Source organism: Mastigoproctus giganteus, chromosome 4 (assembly GCF_048544385.1).
Source record: "Mastigoproctus giganteus isolate SK-2022 chromosome 4, ASM4854438v1, whole genome shotgun sequence".
NCBI classification, from domain to species: Eukaryota; Metazoa; Arthropoda; class Arachnida; order Uropygi; family Thelyphonidae; genus Mastigoproctus; species Mastigoproctus giganteus.
Window position 1 is genome coordinate 123,253,178 of NC_143578.1, and position 26,654 is coordinate 123,279,831.

Here is a 26,654-nt window from a genome sequence, read left to right on the forward strand (position 1 = left end):
TAAGTATAATACTATTAAATGTTTACCAATAGTATAAGATACCTAGTTTTTAGCTTTATTCCTGTATGTGAGGCATCCCTCAGCCCATTGTATAAATAAATTTCCAGGCTGCACATGCCTTTCTAATTTCCAGCAAAGCTACTTTATGTGTGAAAGTCATTTATGTTCGTTGGGTGGCAAAAAGTTATGCTGCTGACAGAATGCTTATATTCTTCATTCACATCATTTGCCTAGAGAGGAGAACCTTGTCAGTATATGACTGACATATTTGTAGATAGATGTTTTGTAGTTTCTTTCTTTATCTTCTCCAAAATACTAACTAATGACTTCTAAATGTAAAGTTGTGCACTTGGGGAAAAGAAATGCTAGAGTAATGGTAGTAGTAGTGGTAATAGTAGCAGTATGGGAAAATGATGTAGGAAAGCAAGCTTATGTAGAATCAGCCAAAAAAAAAAAAACCCAACACAGTTCACTCATCCTTAACCTCCAAGAATTTGTCTATTCCTCTAGAATTTATCTAACCAATACACTTCCACAACAATAGATGAAACAATCTGTTACAACAATCAACAACCCATGAAGGAAAACTTCTGCACATCTATCCTGCAACCATCCTTCCTGAACTTGAATTTATGTCCCCTCGTGTGTGTAGTCTCAGCAAGTGGAAGAATGCCACTAACGTTCAGCTTACTCAATCCATTCAAGGCTTTAAACACCTCAATCAGATCTCCCCACAGGTGCCTAGTCTCAAGATACTGCAATTTGCAGAACAGAAGTCTTTCTAGGTAACAGCACCCTTTTGTTCCCTTCCCAGTCTGGTTGCCCTTCTCTGAACCCATTCCAGCACATCTACATCCTCCCTAAAGTGAGGCCGGCAGATATGGCTTAACCATAGCTTATACAAATGGTAATCACCTCCTCCCCATCCCTGCTAGCAAAGTTTCTGTACATCCTTGACAAAACCCCATGAGCTGTCCTGGCAGCATGTCTGCACTGCTCAGAGAATATCATATTTACCTACACAATTACCCCAGGTCTTTATCATTCTCCACTACCCTGAGTAATACCACACTGTTGATAAGTTACTCTGTGGTTATTGCTACCCATGGGCAGTACCTTGCATTTGTCAATCTTAAACTTCAAATGCCATTTCTCAGCCCATCAACCCAAGTTTCCTAGATCTTGTTACAGTAGCTCACCTTGATGACTAAACCACCCTGTCAATCTTTGTATCACCTGCAAACTTAGCCATTAAGCCTGATATACCTTCGTCAATATAATTGATAAATAATGAAAAAAAAAACAATAGACTAGCACTGAACACTGGGGAACTCTACTAATAACATTAGTCCACGAAGAGAAGTGCCCACTGATAACAACTCTTTGTCTTCTTCCACTTAACCAACCCTTTATCCATAGCAGTAACTTGTGTGTGTGTGTGTGTGTGGTATGGTTGTTTACTGGCGCATTTGCTGCTATGGCTATAGTGTGCCTGCAGTAACTTGCTCTTAAGGCCCCATTGCTCCAGTTTGTACAGTAATCTTTTTATGTGCAACAGTATCAAAAGCTTTTCTTAAATCCAATGATGTCAAAATCATTTTTGCATCCAGTTCTTTGGTCACTGCATCATAGGAACCTCAAAGATTAGTTAGACAAGATTCCCCATGACAAATCCATGCAGTAAATCCAGTATAATTACATACCTGTCCAAATGGTCCTGCATTACTTCTTTAACCAGTGATTTCATTATTTTCTCTGGAACAGACATTAAGCTAACAGGTCTGCAATTACTCATGTCACCGTTTGATACCCCTTTATGATTTGGGATAAAATTTGCACACCTCCAGTCCATAGAGACCTCCCCTGAATCCAAGGATGCTCTCATAATTATGGCTAAGGGTTTGCTTACCTCCTTTATTGCCTCCCTTAATATAATTAGATAGATTCCATCACCCCCGATGCCTTTTTTATGTCCATCCTCAACAATTTCTCCTTCACTGTCCTTTCAGTTATCACAAAGTCATTTAAGTCCTCGTTAGTCTGTTAAACTTCTGTCATCCCCTTCCCTAAATAATTCCACGTGTGAATGTCGATGCAAAATTATTCCTATTCAATTTGTCCGCAAACCTATTTAATTTGTAGGTAAACTGACCAAGGTTAACCCACAGACATCAAGTAGCCCAACGTGATTCAACCCTTTACTTCTACTTTTAATGTAAGCATAGTCTTTGCTGTTATTCTTTGCATTCTTTGCCAGAGACTTCTCATAATCTGTCTTAACTTACCTAATCTCTTCTGGAACTTGATTAGAGACTAATTTATATCTACCATAGGCTTCTGTATCACCTGATAATTTATATGCATCCCATGTGCTTTTCTCCTCTACCATGTGTCTCAATAGTTCATCTGACATCCATTTAGGTCTAACCCTTGAACAGTATTTCTTTATTGGTATGAAATGCATATTGGCTTTTTTGATTACTTCCCATTAAAATTTCCTGTGGGTAATGTCATCAGCCGCTCCCACAACACACAATTTAACAACTGTCTGAGATCTCTGTAGTCACCTTTACGAACACAAAAGCCTTTCCCATTTACCCTTGACAGTAGTCATGTTTTTAATTAAATTCCAGTTTAGTACACTCGGTTCATTGCCACCCAATGAGTCTTTTCCTGCTGATTCTTATTACATGAAGGATCCCTGCTGATAATCAGTCTAGAGTATTTTGTTCCTCTTGTTGCCTCTCTAACATGCTACTATAGGAAACAGTCATCCAAATCCACAGAAGTCTTGCTAGCATGCAAGTAATCAACCCACAAATTCCAATCAACATTTCGAAAGTTAAAATTCCCTATTAACATTAGTAGAGGCATATTAGCATTACCATTAGTTGAGGCATACAATCCATGAAAGGAAGCTTATACAGCATCAGGCTAAAAAAAAAACGCTTCCTATTTCACCCATTTGGTCACTCCAAATGTTTGTCTAGTTCAGTCTTAAATTTATTTAAGCTATTAACGTCCACAACAACAGATGGAAGTCTATTCCAGCAATCAACTACCCCCTGGCTAGAGGCAAACTTCCGCACATCTATTCTACAACCATCTTTCCTCAATATGAATCTATACGCCCTCAGGTTCTTAGTCTGAGCAAGAAGAAGTATCTCCTCAGCATTGAGCCTGCTCAAACCATTCAAGGCCTTATACGCCTCAATCGGATTGCCTCGCAGGTGCAATCTTGTTGCCCTTCTCTGTACTCATTCTAGCAACTCTATATCCTTCCTAAAATGAAGCCTCCAGACCTGTACGCAGTACTCAAGGTGTGGCCTGATCATTGCCTTATACAAATGGATAATCACCTCCTTGTCTCTGCTAGCAAAATTCCTATACATCATTGACAAAACTCCATGGCCTGCTCAGGCAGCCCATCTGCACTGCTCAGAGAACTTCACATCTGGCTGCACAATTACCCCCAGGTCTTTTTCATTCTCCACCTTCCTGAGTGTAGTATCACACAGTTGGTACATTTCTCTTGGATTACTGCTATCCATCTGCAGTACTCTGCATTTGTCAATGTTAAACTTCAATTGCCACTTCTCAGCCCATTTGCCTAACTTTTCTAGATCATGTTGCAGTAGCATACTGTTTTTAGTGTCATTAACAACCCTGCCAAACTTTTGTATCATCTGCAAACTTCTACATTAAGCCTGAAATACCTTCATTGATATCATTGATAAATACACAAAAAAACAATGGGCCCAGCACCGAACCTTGGGGGACACCACTAATAACATTAGTGCATGTAGAGCAGTGTCCAATTATTACCACTCTCTGCTGTCTCCCACTGAACCATCCCTCTATCCATTGCACCAACTTGCCCTCAATGCCATACCGCTCCAATTTTTACAGCTGTCTTCCATGTGCAACAGTATCAATATCAATAATTATTTTTTGCATCCAGTTCCTTTGTGACCACATTGTAGTATCCAATCAAATTGGTCAGACAAGACTTCCCCTTAACAAACCTATGCTGCGTCTAAAATATTATTGCTGTCTTGTCTAGGTGATCCAGTATCATCTCTTTAACCAGTGACTCCATTATTTTCCCCAGAACAGGTCTATAATTATTTGTCACCCTCTGAACCCCCTTTGTGAATTGGGGATACATTTGCACATCTCCAGTCCATGGAGACCCCCCCCCCTGAATCTAAGGATGCTCTCATAATTATGGCTAAGGGTTTGCCAACTTCCCTCGCTGCCTCCTTCAGTATAACTGGATAGATTCCACTGACCCCCCCAGGTACCTGTTTTATATTTAACTTCAACAATTTCTCCTCCAATTTCCTCTTGGTTAGTACAAAATCACTTAGCTCTCTGTTAGAGTTTGATAAACTTCTGGCATTCCCCTCCTTGAATAACTCGTCATGTGTGAATGTTGATGCAAAATACTCATTCTGTCAGCTACTTGAGCAGGATCATCAATAGTCGAACCATCTATGTTAAGTGGATCAATCTGATTTATCCCCTTCCTTCTAGAGTTTATATAAGAGAAAACTCTTTACTGTTTTTCTTAGCATCCTTTGCCAAAGATTTCTCGTAATCTGCCTTAGCCTGCCTAACCTCCTTTGTGACTTGATTACAGACCAGCTTATATCAGTCATTGGCTTCTGTGTCACGTGTTAATTCATATGTATCCCATGCATTTTTCTTCTCTGCCGCATGTCTAATTAGTTCATCTGATATCCATTTAGGCATAAATCTTGGACAGTATTTCTTAGTTGGTATGAAAAGCCTAGTAGCTTCCAAGATTAATGACTTGAAGGCTTACCACTTAGAATTCGCTATTTTAAGCATCATCATCAGCTGATCCCACTGTAGTCACCTTTACGAAAGCAAAAACCTTTCCCTTTTCCCTTGATGGCAGTTACATCTTTAATTAAATCCCACATCGGTACACTGTGATCACTGACACCCAGTGGTTCCTTTATCTCTGCAAATTCTTAATACATGAATAATGACTGCTGATAATCAGATCAAGAGTATTACTCCCTCTGGTTGCCCTTTGAACTTGCTGTAGAAAACAATCCTCCAGTTAATCCACAAATGTCTTGCTAGCATGCAAGTGACCAACTCACAAGTTCCAGTCAATATCTGGAAAGTTAAAATCCCCCATTAAAAGACATTCTGATTTACTGGCCCACTATTTCTCTGCACAAATGTTCGTTGCACTCATCAGAGTCATTAGGCCTATAACACACTCCTACTCTCATTTTCCCTTTCCCAGTGCTTGTCACACCAAACTGACTCAACATTGCACTGTCCACCCATATCAACTGGATGCACTTCCTTAGATTTTATGTTTCTTAACTAACAGCATAACCCCTCCTACCTTCTGACCCTGTGTATCCTTTCTGTACACATTTCACTCCCCAAATTCCAATTCTGCACTGCTTATATTTGTGTGACACCATGTCTCTGATATCAACAACAATATCTGCCTTTGATGCCTTAATCAGCACATCAAATTTATTTACTATACTTCTAGCATTGGTTCATGCACCTGTTCTTACTCTTAGTTACCCTAACACAGTCCATGTATTTACTTGTTCGATGATGACTCCCAGCAGCACATGAAATCCCCAACAACTTGCTCTCTAGGTTGCTGCTCATTACAATAGAAGCAGTGCAAGAATATGATGCATATGATGTAAGAAAGCAAGCTTATACAGTATATAACCCCCCCCCAAAAAAACTTCCCATTTCACCCATCCACTTACTACAAAGGTTAGTCCAGTTCTTCCTTGAATTTATTTAAGCTATCATGTTCCACAACTGACAGAAGTTTGTTCAAGCAATCAACCAACCTCTGGCTAAAGGCAAATTTCCACACATCTATTCTACAAATGCCTTTTCTCAATTTGAATTTATGCCCCTCGGGTGCATAATATGAGCAAGAGGAAGAATCCCATCAGCATTGAGCTCACTCAAACCATTCAAGGCCTTATATTCCTCAATCAGATCACCTCACAGATGCCTAGTCTCCAGACACTGCAATTTGAAGAACTTAGAACTTTCTTAGTAAGAGCACCCCTTTGTTCCCTTCACCAATCTTGTTGCCCTTCTCTGTACTTGTTCCAGCAGCTCTACATCCTTCCTAAAATGAGGCCTCCAGACCTGTATGCAGTACTCAAGGTGTGACATGACCACTGCCAAAGGAATAATGACCTCCTTATCCCTGCTAGCAAAATTCCTGTATATCACTGACAAGACTGAATGAACTGCTCAGGCAGCCTGTCTGCTCTGTAAACTTCTTATCTGACTGCACAATTATCCCCAGGTCTTTTTAATTCTCTACTACCCTTAGTGTACTACGTCGCAGTTGGTACATTACTCTGGGGTTACTGCTACCCATATACAGAACTTTATATTTGTCAATGCTAAACTTCAGTTGCTACCTCTTAGCCCATCTGCCCAACTTTTCTAGATCCTGTTTCAGTAGTGTACTGTAATTACTGTCATTAACAATCCTGCCAACCTTCATATCATCTGCAAACTTCGACATTAAGCTTGATATACCTTCATCAACATCACTAATAAATACAGAAAACAACTATGGGCCCAACACCAAACCCTAGTGGGGACTGCACCAGTAACATTAGTCCATGAAGAGCAGTATACATTGATTACCACTCTAGTCTTCTCGCACTCAACAATCCCTTTATCCATAGCAGCAACTTGCCCTTAATGCCATACTGCCCCAATTTGTACAGCAATATTTTATGTGCCACAGTGTTGAATCCAGGGGAGTTGACCTGTGATGAGTTTCACTGCAGGTGAAACAAAATCGCTCCCTGGTGAAAAATAGTAAATTTTATATTATAAAACATGAATTCAATAAATTTATGACAAATAAACACAACACAAATCACATCAACTAAGTGTGGTACTGTACTTGTTGGGTGGTACACAGTGAAAATAAATCACTAAAAGTCAAAAGACATGAAATTTTCAAAATAATTAAATGGGCAATATTTCTGGCTGCACAAATTGTAACTAAAAGCCACTGTTTCAAGTGTCAGCATTATCGTTTTATAATTTTCAGGTTCCCTTTATTTTCACACAAACCATCTCTTGATAGGGTTTCACACAAATGGTCCATTTGCTGCAACTAATTCTTTGTATATCACAAACAAGATTGCAGGCCATGAATAGGTTCGCCTGAACTGGTTCTTGAAAGATGTTGTTGTAATTATAAAGTGTCCCACGGCTTTCATGGGAGTCCACTGCAGGAATTAATTCAATTGTCGGCAGTTTCGCTTTATGGTTTTACATTCCCTTTATTTGTTTTTTTCACAGCAAGAGTCTACTTGTAGCTACTTCTTCCTTTGTATACCACAAACAAGACAAGATGGTCTGGATGGACACAGCCTATAAACAATATATTTTATAACCTTTTTATTATATATGCATCTGTACTGTATATTGCAAGATTGCAGGAAGATAAGCTGAGGGCCCGAATGAGTTATCGGAAAAATTAATAAATGAAGTGATTGATATACATGCAAAGAATAAGATTATTACAATTCAGTACTTGCCTGATTGATTATAAGTTGTATAATTTCTTTTTTTGCAAATTTTAATCGGTGATTTTCATATTATTAAACTGTGATTATTGTCAGTAATGGGATTTTTGTGAACTGACTATTAGTATTTAGATGTTAAATAATAAATATTTCCTTTTGCATTCTATTTTGTTTTCTCATATTCTCTTATAACAACATTCATAAATATACATAAATATAAATATACAGATTTGTTTGTAACATATATATATGTTGTAAATATTAAACAATAATAAAAAATATATACATGTACCCCCCAAAGTTTACATCCCCCCCCGGAAACATTATGGATTTGACACTGATGCCATAGCATCTAAACCTTTCCTAAAACGCAAGTATATAATATCAAAACTAAGACCATGGGGACCTTCTCGGAATCCAAGGATGCTCCCATTATTATGGCTAAGGGTTTGCTTACTTCCTTTGCTGCCTCCCTTAATATAACTGGATAAATGCCATCCACCCCAGCTGAATTTCTTATTTTTAACTTCAATAATTTTTCTTCCACTTTCCTCTCAGTTATTACAAAATCATTTAGCTCCTTGTTAGAATGTGATAGACTTCTGGGCCTCCATTCCCTACAGAATTCCTCATGTGTGAATGTAGAGGAAAAATACTCATTCGGTTTTTCAGCTGCCTCAACGGTCAAATCATCGATATCGAGTGGATCAATCTGATTCATCCACTACCTTCTAGATTTTATGTAAGTAAAGAAGTCTTTGCTTTGTTTCCTTTGCATCCTTTGCCAAAGATTTCTCATAATCTGCCTTCACTTGCCTAACCTCCTTTATGACTTGATTACAGATTAGCTTTTATCTACATAGGCTTCTGTGTCTGATAATTTATATGCATATCATGCATTTTTCTTCTCTGCCGCGAGTCTCACTAGTTTATCTGACATCCATTTAGGCCTAAAACCTTGAAGAGTATTTCTTAATTGGTATGAAAAGCCTAGTAGTATTCAAGATTAATTCCTTGAATGTTTCCCATTCAGAATTTGCTGTTGGTAACCTCTCAGATGTTCCCACTGTATAAAATTTAAAACCTGTCTGACACCTATGTAGTCACCCTTATAAAAGCAAAAGCCCTTCCCTTTACCCTTGACAGTAGTTATTTCTAAATAAATCCCACATCAGTACACTATGATCACTGCCACCTGGTTCCTTTATCTACAGATTCTTAATGCATGAATACTCACTGCTGATAATCAGATCAGTAATATCTCTTTCTCTCTTCTTATCCTGTCTGTCCTTTCTGTAAACAATGTGCTCCCTCTGCTTGCCTCTCAAACATGCTACTGTAGAAAACAGTCATCCAATAAATCCGCAAAGGTCTTGCTAGTGTGCTAGTGATCAACCCAAACGTTGCAGTCGATATCTGGAAAGTTCAAGTCCCCCATTATAAGACATTCTGATTTACTGTGCCACTTTATTTCTTTGTAGTTGTTCACTGTACTCACCAGTCATCAGGCTTGAGGGTGTTACCAGAGTCACACACTCCTACTCTCATTTTTGCTTTCCCAGTGCTTATGTCACACCAAACTGACTAAACAATGCACTGGCCACCCATCTCAACTGGATACACTGCCTTAGATTTTATGTTTCCTAGCTAACTGCATAACTTCTCCTCTCTTCTTATCCTGTCTGTCCTTTCTGTACACAATATACTCCCAAAATTTAAATTCTGCATTCCTTATATCTGTGTGACACCATGTCTCTTATATCCCAATGATATCTGCCTTTGATGTCTTGATCAGAACTTCAAATTCATTGATTTTATTTACTATTCTCCTAGCATTGGTGTTCATAAAAGTATACATGCAATTTGTTCTTATTCAGTTACCCAAACACAGCCCATGTATTTACTTGTTCCATGATGAATCCCATCATTTACCCCATGGGCTCACATCTGGTATGGGCTTGGCACACCCAGGGTCCTGAGCTGGATATCATCATTCTTCTCTTTCTTGGTGATTTCCCTTCTACTTTTGACTCTCTCTCTTGCTCTCTCAGGGTAACTCGGGGGAATTTTTTTTTTTTTTTTTTTTGGCTGGTGCAGCATAAGCCTCAGGCTTCCTTGCGCCATATAGCTAATAATAATAATAAATTCTTGAAATCCTCAACAACTTGCTTTCCAGGCTGCTACTCTAAGGGACATCTAAGGGAAGATCTGATTGAGGCATATAAAGTGCTGAATGGGTTAAGTAAAATGAATCGAGGTCTGTTCTCTGTCACAGTTGGGCCAAGAACCAGAGAACATAAATATACAACACTCAGCAAATAACAGAAGACTGGATCTCATAAAATTCCCTATGTGCAGCAGGTTCAATAATGGAATTTTTGCTGCCCAATGTGATAGAGGCAGAGAATCTGGATAAATTCAAAGAAATTAATGATGTATATAACATTATTTTATTTTTATTTTTGTTTTTTTTTTTTTTCTGATGCAGAAGTCTAGTTCCTTGCATCATTTGGCCTTACTAATAGTAATCTCAGACAACACACAACAGGATACCCAATGTCATTCCCCCACCTCCTAAATGCTCTGCTGGTTAGCAACACGGAAATGGGGAAACAGTTATAAATATTAAGTCAATAAGACTTTCCTAAACGGTCCTATCAGGAGTCACATTAGCATTAGTAGAGGCATATCATGCAAAAAATCAAGTTTATACAGCCAAAAAAAAAAAAAAAAAAACTCCTTCCCATTTCTTTTTCTTTTATAGCTCTCTCCTATTGGAGGTTGGTGATCACCATGCTGTACTTCTCTCTGTCTTGGGAAAGATGAAAAAGATCCTCAGCTGATCTGCCAGTCAATTGGCCACATTTTCCAGTTCCCCAGCTTCATACAAGGTTCTAACATTCCATGTTCCTATTTTTCCTAATGAAAGTTTTTTGCCACCTGGGGATTCTTGGCACCCCTGTCCCACTTAAAGGATGCCAGGGACTAGGGCCAATCTCTCTCTCGTTGTAGCCATGGTGATTATTCTTGAGAAGCATAGTGCGGTAGTTTCCCCTTGCTTCCTGCGCCGCAGTACTTCAGCGGTATACATTGGTTCCGTTGGAGATGTGCAAATGATTCTAAGGATGCTCTCTTAATTATGGTTAAGGGTTTGCTTGCTTACTTTGCTGCCGTCTTTAATATAACTGGATAGATCCCATCCACCCGAGTTGCCTTTCTTATGTTTAATTTCAACAATTTATCCTCCACAGCTATTACCAAATCATTAAGTTCCCCTGTTAGAGTTTAATAAGCTTCTGTCTTTATTTCCCCACAGAATTCCTCATGTGCGAATGTTTCAGTTTGTCAGCTATCTGAGCAGGATCATCAACACTCGAACAATCGATATAAAGTGGACCAACCTGATTCATCCTCTTCCTTCTAGAGATTATATAAATAAAGAAGTCTTTGCTGTTTTTCTTTGCATCCTTTGCCAAAGATTTCTTGTAATTTACTTTTAAATGCCTAACCTCCTTTGTGACTTGATTACAGACTAGTTCTATCTACCATAGGCTTTTGTGTCTCCTGATAATTTATATGCATCCCATGCATTTTTCTTCTGTGCCACGAGTCTCATTAGTTCATCTGACTTCCATTTAGGCCTAAACCTTACTTAGTATAAAAAGCCTAGTAGCTATCAAGATTAATTCCTTGAATGGTTCTCATTTAGAATTTGCTGTTGGTAACATCATCAGTTGGTCCCACTATATAAAATTTAAAAACTGTCTGAGACCAACGTAGTTACTTTTATGAAAGCAAAATCCCTTCCCTTTACCCCTGATGGTAATTACATCTTTAAGTCTCCCACATCAGCACACTGTGATCACTGCCACCTAATGGTTCATTTATCTGAAATTCTTAATGCCCAAATAATCACTGCTGATAATCAGATCAAAAATATTACTCCCTCTGGTTGTCTCTCGAACATGCTGATGTAGAAAACAATCATCCAATAAAAAAAGTCTTTCTAGTGTGATAGTTACGAACCCACAAGTTCCAGTCTATATCTGGGAAATTAAAATCCCCCATCATAAAATTCCAGATTCGTCCAACATGGTGAGGAAAGAAGTGATTGACAGGTGAAAGCTCCTCCCATTCAGTTCTGTGATTGACTGATTATTGTGGAGGTTTACTTTCTGATTGTTTTGTGTGGTCAAGGCGCGGGGTGCCTAGCATAGTTAGTGCTTTTATCCTCCCAACCGGCTATTTTTGAATCAGAAAATGAGTTAGCGATCCGAAAGTGGGAGATAAACACCCTAGGCATATCAACCTAGGAAAACAGTGAGGGGGAAGTGGGTGGAGTCACAACTTGTCAATCACTGCTTTCCCACTGTTTTGCTAGCTACCGTGTTGGACAGGGTACCTTAATGTGGTGTTTTATCCCCACATTAAGTGTATCCGGAAGACTATTGTACAAATTGGAGCAGAATGGTATTAAGGGTACAATGGATAAAAGGATGGTTAAGTGCGAGAAGACAGAGGGTGGTAATCAATGGGTGCTGCTCTTCTTGGACTAATGTTATTAGTGGAGTCCCACAGGGTTTGGTGTTGGGTCCACTGTTGTTTTGTATATTTATCAATGATATTGATGAAGGTATATCAGGTTTAGTGTCGAAGTTTGCAGATGATACAAAGGTTGGCAGGGTTGTTAATGACAGTAATGGCAGTGTGCTACTGCAACAGGATCTAGATAATTTGGGCAGATGGGCTAAGAAGTGGCAACTGAAGTTTAACCTTGACAAATGCAAAGTACTGCATATGGGTAGAAGTAACCCCAGAGAAACGTACCAACTGTGTGGTACTACACTTAAGGTGGTAGAAAATGAAAAAGACCTGGGAGTAATTGTGCAGTCGAATATGAAGTTTTCTGAGCAATGCAGACAGGCTGCCAGGGCAGGTCATGGGGTTTTGTCAATGATATATAGGAATTTTGCTAGCAGGGAAAAGGAGGTGATTATCCCTCTGTATAAGGCAATGGTCAGGCCACGCCTTGAGTACTGCGTACAGGTCTGGAGGCCTCATTTTAGGAAGGATGTAGATTTACTTGAGCATGTACAGAGAAGGGCAACAAGATTGGTGAGGGGAATGAAGGGATCCTCTTATCAAGAGAGGCTTAAGTTCTGCAAATTGCAGTGGCTGGAGACTAGGCACCTGCGCGGTGATCTGATTGAGGTGTATAAGGCCTTGAATGGGTTCAGCACGCTGAATTCTGATGGGATCCTTCCACTTGTTCAGATTACGAACCTAAGGGGGCATAAATTCAAATTAAGAAAAGACAGATGTAGAATAGATGTGCGGAAATTTGCCTTTAGCCAGCGGGTGGTTAATTGCTGGAACAAACTTCCATCTGTCGTTGTGGAAGTTGATAGGTTGAATAAATTTAAGGAGGAACTGGACAGGCATTTGGAGGGAATGGTGTGATTTTTTTTTTTTTTTTTTTTTTTGGCTGATGCTGCATAAGCTCATACATTTGCTTTCTTGCATCACATGCCACTACTACTACTACTACTATTTCTCCTGGGCCAAAATGATTGACTATCATCATATACTCCCTCCTATCATGCCTGGGCAGAATTTCTACTCTTCCAAATTTAACCCTAACTTCCGACTTTTTTTCAACGTCGGTTAAGTAAATCTGCAGATCTCCTATATTATAATGTCATTAGTGCCAATGTGTACAATATTAACCTTTGTGCCCTTAAAAGATATCAGCTCTACAATGTCATAAACTTTTATTATTATTAGCCACATGGTGCAAGTAAGCCTGAGGCTTATGCTGCACCAGGCAAAAAAAATTTCTGAATTACCCAGAGAGAGAGAGAGAGAGAAAGAAAAGTAGAAGGGAATCACCAAGAAAGAGAAAAATGATGATATCTAGCTCAGGACCCTGGATGTGCCAACTCACCAAGCCCATACTCACCAGATGTGAGCCCTGGGTGGTCTAGCAGACATACCCTAATCCTATTCCACCCACCCATCCTTTTTTTTTTTTTTTTTTTTGGTGCATCGGCTTCTGTGGCCATATTGCAGCTCCCAAGGTTTTTGCATTTTCTACTCTGATCCAAGCCCGAGGCGGGATTCGAACCCGCGCCCTTTGGGTTGCGAGGCAAACACTTTACCCACCCAGCTAGCCCGGTCGGCACCCTTCCACTTAGTACAATTTCAACGTCAAATTCAAAAATTTCGGCTTAAATACGATAAAAACAGTCTAAATAAGAAACAGCCTAAACCTAAAAATAAGAGTCATATCTCGGTACCATGAATAACCTGTTATATACAGATCGGCTAATTTTCATTTTCTAAAAACATCATGTCACCTAACTAGAAACGCGTTGGACGGCTATTTCGGATATCACATAATAATAAAATATCCGATTCCGTTGAACGTAGCATATTCATAATTATTAGATAACATTTCGGATGATACGCAAAGTTTCAAACATCATTAATGTAAAAACAGCAGTAAAAGATGGCAGAAAGAATACAAACTAAGGCGAGCCCACTTTTATAATAAATTTGTCGAATATAGGCAAATACAAATCAAATCACAATTCGTACATACCTACAAATACATCACTTGATGTTTCCACAAGTAGCGCCATATTTTTAAATTTTTGCAACTTTGACCAATCACACAAGATTCGACACTATAACGTAGTCATGGCTACAGACTAGTTTCTACTCTGTGAGCAAAACTATGAATTTTTTTTATTTAAAAACCAGCCCAAAACACTAGTTGTCCTATATTTTTCAAGATAGGATAACTAGTCTCGTCAACCGAGCCTGCTTAATTCGAGATATCATCCTCTAATAAAGAAGCACCCAAACTGTAGTGACCATCTCCATAGAGGAAATGAAACTCATTTTGTCTTTTGGGGGACAGGTTTTTTTTGTATGACGCATCTTTAAAAGAAACATGGACACAACATTTCCCTAATACAGGTATGAAGTGGGTATTTTATTTCAATCTCTTAGATTAAATGTCAATTTATAACCCTAGGCATACAGTTATAAATTGATACATTTATGTATACATTGATACATGTTGCAGAGATTAGTAAGTACAACAAAACAAACTATTAATTTTAGGACACCCGAATAATTAAATTCATCTGCCGTGTTGGGTGTCTTAAGTCTGTTAATTGCGTATGTTCTGTGGTTGATTTGTCTCTTTTGCTGGACGAAAAACCCCACTTTCTGGGGGAAAAACTTTGCTACCTACGCCTGAGACCGACAAACTCAGCCACGGAGTGAAAAAAGTCCATTAAGTTCCTCGCGTTATCGACATAATTCGAACCCGGGCCTTTTCCACCCGTTGTGGGGAGGACGGTGACGCTACCACTGTGCTACCCATGCAGATTCAGGAAAGAATACTCCACCACCGATGCCCTGCAAAAAATTGTCAATGCTGCTACAACGACAGATCGGAAATACTTTCTCGTCATTGCGATCGACTTTGAGAGGGCGTTGGACACCCTCTGGTGGGGTGGCCAAGCGTCCTCGGGGGGGGGGGGCAAACCTTCCAATTAACCTATTTAAATGTATACGTACGCCGTAGCTGGGTGGTCAGGCGCAGGTGCATAAGTACACGTGCCTTAAGTGACCGGGGTTCAAACCCGTGACTACTAAATATGGTGCTGTTTCTTGTATTCTGTCTATCTTGTAAACTTCTCTGACCGATTGGTCGTCTCAGAGTATAAACAGCAAATTTATCCAACAGATCTGTCAAAGTCATTGCTCCATACTGCACAGTAACAAGCTCAATTTACAGAGGATGCCCAGAAGGTTCCGTTCTGGGCCTAGTTCTTTGGAACGTGGTCGTGGATGGATTTCTAAATCTAAATCTCGGAAACGTCACGTCCCAAGCCTATGCAGACGATCTCATTCTAATGCTGGCTGAGGACAGCAGAGCAAATCTGGAAATTACAGCAAACCTGGCATTCGCCACCCTGCAACAATGGGCCGATAGAAACAACTTAGCAATGTGTTCAGCAAAAACAAGCTCCATCCTACTCCAGGGGACCATAGCCATCAGGAGACCAATGGCACCACTATCAAGCTCATATCAGAAATGAAGCACCTTGGTGTCCTTCACCCATCCATAAAAACTACCTCCGGAATAAAATTAGAAATTTCTTCTCTCTCTTTGCAAGAATCACCCGTATGGACTGGGGTCTGAGGAAAAAGATCCTCGCCCACTTCCACAAAACTGTCTTTCTGCCGGTCATCCTGTATGCGTCGGGAGTCTGGTATAAAAAAAGCGACAACTGCAACAAACAGAATATAGCTTGAAACTGTACACAGATACATCCTGCTCACAATCTCCTGAGCCTGGAACACAGTCAGCACCCATGCACTCTAGGTCCTTACGGTCCTCTAAGCATTTCCCCTGGACCTCGATATAGATCGCTGTGGCCTCCTCTACAACATTTTCAAAGGCAAAGCCACTATCTGTCAAGATTTCACACTAGACTTAACCAATGACTCCAAAATAGAGAAGAGGAGATTCGCCTTACATCTTCAACAAATGTGGCAAACACGCTGGGATAACTCATCAAAAGGACAAATTACACGGAAATTCGTGCCAATAATACAAGCCGTATTATGGGCACGAATGCAGCACTGGTTCTCCCTAGGACTGCTGGTTATGTACCTACTTACCGGTCACTGTGCCATCAAATATAAACTATCAAACTTTGGACTCAGTGAAACCCCCGCCTATGCTATTGTGGAATGATAGAAACATGGAAGCATCTTATGCACCACTGTCATTTATACGACGACCTTCGCTACCGCTTTATCACTGAAATCCAATACGTATTACAGAACCAAGAGGACCATATACTGGAGGAGGAGGATAGTTACAGGGCACTAACAAAATATGCACAGGACTCTTCGACAGAAGAGACTTTCACTGTGCCACAATCTCAGCAACCACAACCAACATAAATCCTGGTTAACTTCCTCAAAGAAACCACCAAAGATCACCAGAATCTACTAAGCCTAGCCATGTAAACCACACAATGTCCATGGACGGACACTCAGCCGACTGAATCAAACTACTTAAGATGGGACCACATCCCATGAAATATAAATACTGATTGGGTTGGACCAGACCATGGATGTCACAACCACAGACAAGACCCACGGACTAGACTCAAGCAACTAACAAAAAGAAGATATAATGCTACTACGTGACAATTACCAACTGGACTAAACACCTCGATGTGATAACCAAGGCTTTCAGCTACGGACTCGACCCAAGGATTTGACCAAATAACAAGTATGTTGCCACGGAGCCTTCTTGACGATTTGTGCGAGCTCCCTTGCCTGGCCCACTTTACCCTCCCTGGTGAGAGCAAGTTGACGGTACTCCTGTCCCCTCTCCACCACCCTTCTTTTTCCCTCCGGTGGGGCATGGGCATTCCCCACTGATATCTAATTGGGGTCGTCGTCACTAATTACCCCATCTTTCTGTCTTTCTCCTCCAGCCTTCAGTTTACCTTGCCTCTCTACCTTCACATATGCCCCAAACGTCAAAATTTAAGTTTGTCAAAATTAATTAACGCTCACATTTTGGCCTCTCGGACTTCAAGTGCTCTCCCCACGCAATCGATCAATTATTAAATAATCATTATATGTACATATAGTTTTATTTATTTTTTATCATTTTATTTATTTATTTTTTATTATTATTATTTTTTTAAAGGTCCTAGCCACTGAAATCTCAGGAACTTAGGTGGCAGGAACTACCAGAGTAAATACAAACTATAAGGTACCTGGTCTGCATCCAAGGGGCAAAGTGCGGTCAACGTTTTTTGTATATTTATCAATGATATTGACGAAGGTATATCAGGCTTAATGTCGAAGTTTGCAGATGATACAAAGGTTGGCAGGGTTGTTAATGACAGTAATGGCAGTGTGCTACTGCAATAGGATCTAGATAATTTGGGCAAATGGGCTAAGAAGTGGCAACTGAAGTTTAACCTTGACAAGTGCAAAGTACTGCATTTGTCAAGGTTAAACATAGAAGTAGAAGTAACCCCAGAGAAACGTACCAACTGTGTGGTACTGCACTTAAGGTGGTAGAAAATGAAAAAGACCTGGGAGTAATTGTGCAGTCATATATGAAGTTTTCTGAGCAATGCAGACAGGCTGCCAGGGCAGGTCATGGGGTTTTGTCAATGATATATAGGAATTTTGCTAGCAGGGAAAAGGAGGTGATTATCCCTCCATATAAGGCAATGGTCAGGCCACGCCTTGAGTACTGCGTATAGGTCTGGAGGCCTCATTTTAGGAAGGATGTAGATTTACTTGAGCGTGTACAGAGAAGGGCAGCAAGACTGGTGAGGGGAATGAAGGGATCCTCTTACCAAGAGAGGCTTAAGTTCTGCAAATTGCAATGGCCAGAGACTAGGCACCTGCGCGGTGATCTGATTGAGGTGCATAAGGCCTTGAATGGGTTGAGCACGCTGAATTCTGATGGGATCCTTCCACTTGTTCAGATTACGAATCTAAGGGGGAATAAATCCAAATTAAGAAAGGCCAGATGTAGAATAGATGTGCGGAAATTTGCCTTTATCCAGCGGGTGGTTAATTGCTGGAACAAACTTCCATTTGTCGCTGTGGAAGTTGATAGGTTGAATAAATTTAAGGAGGAACTAGACAGGCATTTGGAGGGAATGGTGTGATTTTTTTTTTTTTTTTTTTTTTGGCTGATGCTACGTAAGCTCATACACTCGCTTTCTTGCATCACATGCTACTACTACTACTACTACTACGTTGGGCTTCAGCACAGTTTTGGCAGCTAAATGGCCAGAAGACACCACATCTGGTGACATCAACAATTAGGCATGAACTCAGCTTTCTACTGGGCGTCTATGAGAGCTTGAGGTGTAGGGTAGATGGCCTCAAAGAAATTAATATGAGGGGCCCGTCAAGCTCTCAGCTGCCCAATTCAACGCCAGAACTCACCCCTGGGCATCAGCCAACACAGCAGGAATGTCCAACGCAGAATGCGCTGGTTCCCAAGGAACAAGTTATTGTTGGTGACTCTGTTGTTAGGGAGACTGGGAATATATTGTGTAAAAAGGATAGATGGAACAGGACCAGGGTATGTCTGCCAAGGGCAAAAGTTGATGACGTTGTAAAGCATATATTATCTTTTAAGGGCACAAAAGGTGATATTTTACGTTGGCACCAATGACATTAAGTGTAGGAGATCTGCAGATTTACTTAACAAGTACAGGTCAATGTTGCAAAACTGTCGTGAGTCAGGGTAAAATTTGAAAGTGTCTGCAATAGGAGGGAGTACATGATGAGGGAAAGTGCAAGACTCAAGGGGTAGAATTTTTTTCAGCGTGGTCTGTGCATGTTAACAGGAGAGACTGCTTCTACAGGAATGGGATACACTTAAATAGAAAGGGTGCAAGAATATTTGCTAATGCTATCGAGGTAGTGTCAGGTGGGTCGGAAAACTGCTAGCTTGGGAGGATTCACAGACTAAAAGGATAAAATTAGCTGCAGGCAGAGGTGAAGGTGATTCTTGCACAACTTCTATTAGAATAAGTAGAGACCTGGAGCGAGGGTTGCTGGGGGTTTCAGGGACTGATGGCAGTCATCGTGAAAAAAGTGGGTATATGGGGTGTGTAAGGGTAATTAGGAATAGGTGCATGTATATCAATGCTAGAAGTATAGGAAATAAATTTGATGAATTTGAAGTGTTGGTCAAGATATCAAAGGCGGATATTGTTCGGATATCACAGACGTAGTGTCACACTGATATTAGGAATGTAGAATTGGAATTTCGGGAGTACAATGTGTAAACAAAGGATAGACAGGATTGGAAGGGATGAGGTGTCATGCTGTTAATTGAGAAAAACATAAAATCAAAAGAAGTTCATCCAGTTGATATAGATGAACAGTGAACTGTTGAGTCAGTTTTGTGTGACATAAGCACTTCGAAAGCAAAAATAAGAGTAGGAGTGTGTTATAGGCCTAATGACTCGAATGAGTACAATTAACAATTGTACAGAGAAATAGAGTGGGCTAGTGAATCAGAATGTCTTATATTGGGAGATTTTAACTTCCCAGATTTTGACTGGAACTTGTGGGTTCGTCACTCACACACTAGTAAGACTTTTGCAGATTTATTGGATGATTGTTTCCTGGAGCAACATGCTCAAGAGTAGTAGTAGTAGTGGTATGTGATGCAACAAAGCAAGTGTATGAGCATATGCATCATCAGCCAAAAAAAATCACACCATTTTCTTCAAATGCCTCTCCAGTTTCTCCTTAAATTTATTAAACCTATCAACTTCTACAACGACAGATGGAAGTTTGTTCCAGCAATTAACCACCCGCTCCCCGCTGGCTAAAGGCAAATTTCCGCACATCTATTCTACATCTGTCTTTTCTTAATTTGAATTTATACCCCCTTAGGTTCGAAATCTGAACAAGTGAAAGGATCTCATCAGAATTCAGCATGCTCAACCCATTCAAGGCCTTATACACCTCAATCAGATCTCCACGCAGGTGCCTAGTCTCCAAGCCTGATATACCTTCATCAATATCATTGATAAAAATACAAAACAACTGAGGACTCAATAGCGAACCCTGTGGCACTCCACTAATAACATTAGTCGAGGAAGAGCAGCACCCATTAATTACCACCCTCTCTCTCTTCTGCCGCTCAACCATCTTTTATCCATTTTAGCAACTTACCCTTACTACCATTCTGCTCCAATTTGTACAATAGTCTTCCATGTGCAACAGTGTCAAAAGCGTTCCTGAAATCCAAATATATGATATCAAAATTATTTTTTGCATCCAATTCCTTCGTAACCACATCATAATGTCCTATCAAATTTGTCAGACAAGACTTTCCCTTAACAAACTCATGCTGTGTCTGAATTATTGCTGCAGTCTTGTCTAGATGGTCCTGCAATGCATCTTTAACCAGTGACTCCATTATTTTACCCGAACAGAAGTTAAACTAAGTGGTCTGTAATTATTCGTGTCACCCTTCGATCCCCCTTTGTGAATTGGTATACATTTTCACATCTCCCGGCCGTGGGGACCTCCCGAGTCCAAGGATGCTGTCATAATTATGGCTAAAAGTTTGCTTAGTTGCTTTGCCACCTCCTTTAATATAACTGGATAGATCCCATCCACCCCATGTGCCTTTGTTTAACTTCAACAATTTCTCCTCCACTTTGCTGTTATTACAAAATCATTAAGCACCCTGCTAAAATTTGTTAACCTTCTCCCATTTTCAAACCTTAATAACTCATGTGTGACTGTAGATGCAAAATACTCATTCAGTTTGTTTGCTATCTGAGTAGGATCATCAACAGTCGAACCATCGATATCAAGTGGACCAGTCAGATTCATCCCCTTCAGTAGTTGTGACTGGGGTATGAATGAGCATGCTGATTGGCTGTGGGGTATAAACGAGCGTTCTGATTGGCTGTTGATTTGGTGGGCGTGGCTTGTTTTGATTGGCTGTTGAGTCGAATTGGAAAACAAAATTATTTTCGTTTTTATTTCGCTCCCTAGATAGAGCTGCATATTTTTTAGTTTTTATTTTACTCTCTACATGGCGCTGCGTATTTTTAAAATTTTTATACTGTATTTCCAAAGCTTGAACCTATGTCATCGTTACTGGTGGTCTGGTGCTTATCCCCATGGCTACCCAATAAGTTATAATAATATGTGTAAATGTGCCTGTTATAATTAAAAGTAAATAAATATATATATATATATATTTTTTTTTTTAATCATCAAAACACAACATTAAATAAAATTTAAAAAAATCATTAATTTCAGATTCTCACTTTTCAACTTGCAGAAGGGCCCGTAGATGGAGCCATCATACATATGGGTAAAAAAATATATATTTAAACATCAAAAACACATAAAATTAAATAAAATCATTAATTTCAGATTCTCCTTGGTAAAATTGGACTAACACTGTATTTATTTCCAATAGTTCCAGCATTGGAAATTAAATAAATAAAAAAATAAAAAAAAACTTTTTGTTTCACGCACATACAAACAGAAGAAGTGAACAAAGATCGGTGCCCGGCCCTGCGATGGAAGGGCCCCACTATTCAATGCAGGTCTCTTGACATCACACACACGCACTTTTAACTAGAACAGGCACATTTGACATATTCTTATAACCTAAAGAGTAGCCGTGGGGATAAGCACAAGACTGCCAGTAATGATGACATGCGTTTGAACCTTGGAAAAGTAAAATATAAATAAAAAAAAATATGCAATACCGTCTAGAAAGTTAAATAAAAACTGATAAAATATAGTGCTATCTAGGGAAGAAAAATTTTTTTCCACCTTGACTCAACAGCCAATCAGAAAAGGCCATGCCCACCAAATCAACAGCCAATCAGAATGCTCGTTCATACCCCAGTCACAACTGCTCCCTTCCTTCCTTGCTGTTTTTCTTAGCATCTTTTGCCAAAGATTTCTCGTAATCTGCCTTTGCCTGCCTAACCTCCTTTGCGACCTGATTACAGACTAGCTTATATCTACCCTAGGCTTCTGAGTTGCTTGATAATTTAAACATCCCATGCATTTTTCTTCTCTGTCTCATTAGTTCATTTGATAACCATTTAGGCCTAAACCTTGAACAATATTTCTTAATAGGTATGAAACTTTTAGTAGCTTCCACGATTAATTCCTTGAGGCCTTTTACTCTGTCGTTGTCCAAGAAGTAGTACTCCTGGTGTTTTGGATTGATGTTAATTCTGGTAATCATGATGCAGAAGCCCTCATACAAAGGGCAGTCATACATTAGGTGACTCCAACTCTCTGCATTGGCAAAGGGGGGGGGGGTGTCATCAATAATTGAAAGATTTGATAGCTTGGCTCTGATGGATGTGTCCTCTAACCATCAAAGTTTTGGGAGCCTTTGAATAAGATGGAATTGGTCTTCAATGGAAAGATTTAAAGATTATGATCCCTTGACTAGTTTGATAATATTGAGAGCCTGACTCGCCAAATTTTCTAGTTGTGCTGTGCTGGCTACAGCCACGGCCTGGTCATCTGCAAATGCCTGGGAGATAACTTCATTCAAGTTAGTAGTGAGGAAGTAGTCAATAACATTCCAAAGGAGCGGCTCCAGCATCGAGCCTTGGAAACAGCCCCTCTAAACCAGGAGTTGACTCAGCAATATGGTGCATTGAAATAAAAGCCTGTGGCTTCATCACCATATATGGCAAATACTATTACTATCAGAAATTAGTCAATGAAATTTCTCTTGTGTCCTAAAAGGTTTAGGACACAAGAGAAATTTTTTCCTCCTGGAACAGAAGTTACTAATAGGTCTGTAATTGTCATCCTTTAATCCCCCCTTTGTGAAATGGGGATACATTTGCATATGTATGTCCAGTCTGTGGAGACTTCCCTGTATCCATAGATGCCCATAATTATGGCTAATGGTTTACTTACTTCCTCCCTTAATATAACTGGATAGATCCCATCCCCCCCAAATCTTTCTTTATGTTTAGCTTTTATAATTTCTTTTATTTTCATTTCAGTTATCAAATTATCATTTGGTCCCTCATTAGTAAGATTAACTTCTGGCATCTCCTCCCCTAAAGAATTCCTTACATGTGAATGTAGATGCAAAATGCCTATTCAATTTCTCAGCAACCTGAGCAGGGTCAACAAGGGTTAACCCATTATCATTTGGCCCAATGTGATTCAATACCTTCCTTCTACAGTGAACACAAGCATAAGTCATTGCAGCTATTCTTTTCCAGGCTTCTTATAATCTGCCTCAGCTTGCCTAATCTCCTTTGTGAATTAACATTAATTTTGTACACTTTGTGTAAAGCAATTTCTGCAAATCCTTTTCATAGATATGCTGGGAAGTGAGCACATGCTTATTTCAGGATGACATCACCCATACTGTAGCATATTTAATTCAGATAAGATTTTTTAAACATTTCTACTCAGTTGAATCAAATGCTTTTCCAAAAGCATGAATTGGTTGAGTGTTGGGAAGCTAGAAGAAAATTATGGGCACAGAATCCAGGTGAAAGGGAATAAGACCATTGTCCCTTAGGAGCATCAAAAGCCAATTCTGACCCTTACACAATCTCCAGGGTTAGCTTACCCACATACCCTTAACCCATCTATGGTACTAGCCTACTACTAACTTCTTTCAATAAAATTATAGCAAAAGTTGCAAAAACAAATGTCAGAAGATGCATATTACCCAGCCAGCATCCACTAATGACGTGATACTACATATCAACTGTGTAGTACCATAGTTGTTACATTTCTCTGGCGTTACTTCTACCCATATGCAGTACTTCGCATTTGTCAACGTTAAACTTCAGTTGCCACTTCTCAGCCCATCTGCCTAAATTTTCTAGCTCCTGTTGCAGCAGCACACTGCCATTAACCTTTTTTAATCTGCAAACTTCAACATTAAGCTTGACATACCTTTATCAATATCATTAATAAATATACAAAACAACAGTGAGCCCAACACCGAACCCTGGGGTACTCCACTAATAACTTGTCCAAGAAGAGCAGCATTCACTGATTACCAGTCTTCTTCCACTCAACCACCCTTTTATCCATCATAACAACTTACCCTTAATACCATACTGCTCTAATTTGTACAGTAGTCTTCGATGAGCAACAGTATCAAAAGCTTTCCTGAAATCCTAGTACTTGATATCAAAATTACTTTTTGCATCCAGTTCCTTTTTTTCAACCTCATCATAGTATCCATTCAAATTTGTCAACAAGACTCTCTTAAGAAGAGTCTTGTCCCATGCTGTCTGAATCATTACTGCAGTCTTGTCTTGATGATCCTGCAATGTTTCTTTAAGTGACTCCATTATTTTCCCCAGAACAGAAGTTAAACTGGTCTGTAATTACTCGTATCACCCTTAGATCCCCCCCCCCGTTGGGAATACATTTGCACATCTCCAGTCTGTGGGGACCTCCCCTGAGTCCAATGATGCTCTCATAATTATGGCTAAGGGTTTGCTTACTTCCTTTGCCACCTCCTTTAATATAACTAAATAGATCCCATCCACCCCAAGGTTTGGTTTGGTTTTGATTTTATTGGCGCATTAGCTACTAAGGCTATAATGCGCCAAGACCACCCACCCCAAGGTGCCTTTCTCATGTTTAACTTCAACAATTTCTCCTCCACTTTTCTCAGTTCTTACAAAATCATTAAGTACTCTGTAGTTTGATAAACTTCTGGCATTTTCCTCCCTTAATAAATCACGTGTGAATGTAGATGTAAAATAACCATTCAGATTATGAACAGTCGAACCATCGATATCAAGTGGACTAATCTGATTCATCCCTTTCCTTCTAGAGTTTATATAAGTAAAGAAGTCGTTGCAGTTTTTCTTAGCATCCTTTGCCAAAGATTTCTCATAATCTGCCTTCGCTTGCCTAACCTCCATCATGACTTGATTACAGACTAGCTTATATCTGCCATAGGCTTCTGTCACCTGATAATTTACAGGCATCACATGCATTTTTTTTTCCCTCAGCCACGAGTCTCATTAGTTCATATGACATCCATTTAGGCCTAAACCTTTACCTATATTTCTTAATCGGTATGAAAAGCTTAGTAGCTTCCATGATTAGTTCCTTGAATGCTTCTCACTTTGAATTTGCTGTTGGTGACATCATCAGTTAGTCCCACTGTACAGAATTTAAAAACTGTCTGAGACCACTGTAGTCACCTTTATGGAAGCAAAAACCCTTCCCTTTATTCCTTGATGGTAATTATATCTTTAAGTAAATCCCACATCAGTACACTGTGATCACTGCCACCTAGTGGTTCCTTTTTCTGCATATTCTTAATGCATGAATAATCACTGCTGCTAACCATATCAAGAGTATTACACACTCTGGTTGCCTCTTGAACATGCTGCTGCAGAAAACAATCATCCAATAAATCCACAAATCTTGCTATTGTGCGAGTGAACAATCCACAAGTCCCAGTCAATATCTGGGAAATTAAAATCCCTTAGTAGTCCACATTTAGGTTCTCCCAAGCTCTAATTCAATGAAATACTGATTTTATTTTGTCAACCTTCCACATACTTTTATAAAGCAATTCATGATTCAAAGTTTCAGTTCTTTCTCCGAAGTGAAATCTATAGCAATAGAATATATGCTTGTAATGTATCAGTGACTGTGAAAGCCAAGGTACAAACCATTAAAAATAATAATAAAAAAAACAATTAGAATTCATTTTATGTCAAAATGAAGAAAATTAAAATGAAAACTTGATGACAAAAAATAACAGTAGCTTTTAAATGATAATACAAGAAATGGCTATTAAATAATGCATTTTAAGATACAATGTAAAGGGAGAAAAAGTGTAAAATTACTTTTTATTATATATCTGCACAAAATATACCAATATACAAAAGCATTTTCATTTTTCTTTTTTATGCTAAATACAGCTAATTCTCAAATCCAGATATACGATTGTCAACACATTAATCTTAACAGCAAATTTTTTTTAAGTGAAACAATTCATGTAAAACTCTCTTGCATGCCTATTACTTAGCCAATTAGAAAATACACTTTTTAATAAAAATTTTCCAATTATGCATCTATGTATTGTACTCTATATATGTGAACAAAGAACATTAAATACATAAATATATAATTGAAATTGCTTCCAGATAGATATCTTAACATTTTTATTCACCAACTGGAAAATGTGCATCCTGCATTAGATGGCAGCATAATTGCAAAACTGGCAACAAAATTTTTTTGTTGCCAGTTTTTACAAAATTTACCAACAAAATTCCATCCACCTGCTTTTGAGGTCAATTGACAGCTACTGTGAAAGTGTCACTTGTATGGTTTCATCCTCAGATGTCAACACAACATGTTGCAATTGTCGACTATGACACATTAAGCTCTGAACTGGCACATCATATGGGTTTTGGGTAGTTTCTTTGAACCAGCTCTGCTACACTTTGTTTGGCCACGATCACAGTTGGACAATTTCAAAGG

At 39.3% G+C, this 26,654-nt stretch overlaps 1 protein-coding gene across 2 annotated transcripts in view; it reads right to left on the reverse strand.

Moving 5' to 3' along the window:
• LOC150087037 (aurora kinase C-like) overlaps positions 1 to 14,283 on the reverse strand; it is a 237,956-nt gene extending 223,673 nt beyond the window's left edge. For both annotated transcript variants that reach the window (XM_090371770.1, XM_090371769.1), the window contains exon 1: positions 14,185 to 14,283. The gene's annotated coding sequence lies outside the window, so the exon portion shown is untranslated. The remainder of the gene's footprint in view (positions 1 to 14,184) is intronic.
• Between the last annotated feature and the right edge of the window lie 12,371 nt (positions 14,284 to 26,654).